The sequence below is a fragment of the Mycetomoellerius zeteki genome, unplaced genomic scaffold (assembly GCF_001594055.1).
Source record: "Mycetomoellerius zeteki isolate Tzet28-1 unplaced genomic scaffold, Tzet1.0 scaffold89, whole genome shotgun sequence".
Taxonomy (NCBI): Eukaryota; Metazoa; Arthropoda; class Insecta; order Hymenoptera; family Formicidae; genus Mycetomoellerius; species Mycetomoellerius zeteki.
In genome coordinates, this window is record NW_017257924.1 from 676245 (window position 1) to 678687 (window position 2443).

General features: G+C 39.5%; 1 protein-coding gene across 3 annotated transcripts in view; it reads right to left on the reverse strand.

The window, feature by feature from the left end:
- The window catches only part of FAR1 (fatty acyl-CoA reductase 1), a 25369-nt gene extending 23471 nt beyond the window's left edge, over positions 1–1898 (reverse strand). For all 3 annotated transcript variants that reach the window (XM_018459949.1, XM_018459950.1, XM_018459951.1), the window contains exon 1: positions 1708–1898. The gene's annotated coding sequence lies outside the window, so the exon portion shown is untranslated. The remainder of the gene's footprint in view (positions 1–1707) is intronic.
- Positions 1899–2443: the final 545 nt, after the last annotated feature.

Consider the following 2443-nt stretch of genomic DNA (forward strand, 5'->3'; position numbering starts at 1 on the left):
CAGCCAATACGATGGCAAGAATCTAATCTAGCTAGCAATCCAGCAAGAGAACAAGCATCGTGTGCCGCCGGCTTTATTTTCGCTAGAAGAAAATCGGAATCTATTATTAGCATATTAGTCATATACCTATATAAATAATACTCAATTTCATGAACAACTTCTAGATATATGTATTTCCATTCGCGTAATTTATCTTTCTGCCATTAAGCTAAAATTTTAAAAGACGCGACATCTTGTAATACATGAGAATAAATTACGCAAGGAAACATCTGGTGGATGTTTATTATCAAACATCATTCGTATAATCGTGTCGGTTAACATAATATAAAAGGATATCCCAAGGGGGGGTAATCACTAGCTATTAGAAATATCGTCCCACAGATTACACGATTTCATACGATTTTACCTGATGACAAATCATTTACTTCACTATATATGAAGTCATTTGGTAAAATAAATGATTTTATCTAATATTGCACAATTATTTCTCGTAGCATACGTAATTATCGGATTATACATCGGAATTTCGTATGAATTTTATAATGGTTTCGGGGACTCTGTCTCACGATTACATTACGTGATTACTTCCTCCGGACATCCTATGATTTTGGAAACAATAAATAAATGTTGGAAAAGATTGTACAGTGGACTGCACCTTTAAAGCGCGTACAGGATACGGAGCTGACGGATTGTCGAGCGGCTACTGAGTTTCGTGACGTTAATGATTCAATGGGTGCATTCAGTACTACAATCGCTCACTGAGCGTTTAGTGAGCTCTTGTACCTGTGCTTAGTCTATATTTTTAAATCTAACGAATATGCCAATCAGATGCAAGCGCTCAATGAACGGTTGTAGTACTGAATGCGTCTATTATTATCTATCATTATCTATTATGTATTAGCTGCGTCGGGTTAAAATGATTCTGTTCTAAAATGTTGTATTTCCATTTTTTTTTAGCTTTCAGTATTCACCTTCATCTTCACCATTTTAAGTAGTTATTAATATTGTTTACTATCTATAGTATTTCGGATAGATTTAATCAGACATATTAATCAAATACGACCGATGATATTTAACTAACTAGGCAAGAGTTAAGGAGGAAAAAGCACGACTGATAGGAATATTCGATTATCGCGATAAGGTGGCGAATGAGATAACGGTCGACGAAGTCGAGAATGGGGAGAAGACGAGGACGTCGCGACGATGAGACCGAGGGCGAGGGCGAGGCAAACTAGCTGCGGCGCGACGAGAGGAGCGGTTGCTCCGCCCGGCTCAGGCGCGGTCGACGGCTCGCGCTTGTTACTCCGGGCCCCGTAACCGCCGTAATGCGACGGCGAAGTGGTGTAATCTTCTACTTCCTAGCCACGATTCGGGGCTATTCTTTGTACACGGGCAGTTTTCGGCACAGCCTTGGCTGTACTTTAAAGCGGACCACCCCATCCAAGTGCGACGACAGAGAAAAAAAAATGTATTACTCATCGCATGGGCGAGAATGATTATTAACGCGGCAAACACGCTCTTTCAAGAAACTCTTGGGAGAACACTCGTGCAAATAAGTCAAGGAAAGACACGAAAGTGGACAATTAGTAAATGATAGAGTAGGCGCGGCCGGTGTGGCGGCTGCCAGTGGTGGCTGCCAACGACGGCAACGGCGGCGGCTTTCCACATTTCCGTCTTGTATCGTGTGAAAATTAACGTTGCGCTTACCTGCTCAAACGCGGGCCACCTTCTCTCGTTTTGCGATATTTACGCTATATACGTCCGTCGCTGGCAGTATCGCCTTAACACAGAATCACCGGTTTTTCACGTACTCGCCGCTCTTTAGATAGCGCCCCTCGCGTGCCAATCGCGTCCGCCATCTTCGATGAACTGCCAAATACCCCTTCTCAGGTTGGCCAACCGCTGCGCACGCTGAAGTTAGCTGCATTCTGCGCATCTCGTGCATTTCGCTGCTTGCACTGGCGCGTGCGACGTCTCGCCCTTTTCTCCCTCATCATGTATATATATATGTATATATGTATAATATTTTATATCCGATTATTTTTCTTTTCCCTCGTCTTTACGGCGTCGTATTAAAATTAAATTAAATTATCTTGTTAAATGTATTTTTTACAAATTAGTAATATTTTGATTACAAATTAATCGAGATATTACTGCTCGAGCATTAAAGAAATTCTAAAGACGTCTGTTTTATCGATTAAACGCTTAATTCATGTATAATATTTATTTTTTCCTCTTTTACAAATTCGAAAATTCATTTCCATGATTAAAATATACTAATATTATTTTAATATACTAATATTAATTTTAGAATTATGTGTATCCAACCATTAGAAACTTAATTTATTGCGTTAATTTTTTAAATTTTGTAAACACTGAAGATGGCCTGACAAAAGGTCGAAATATTTAAATATATCATTTATTGGCTCATAGCCCTTATTAT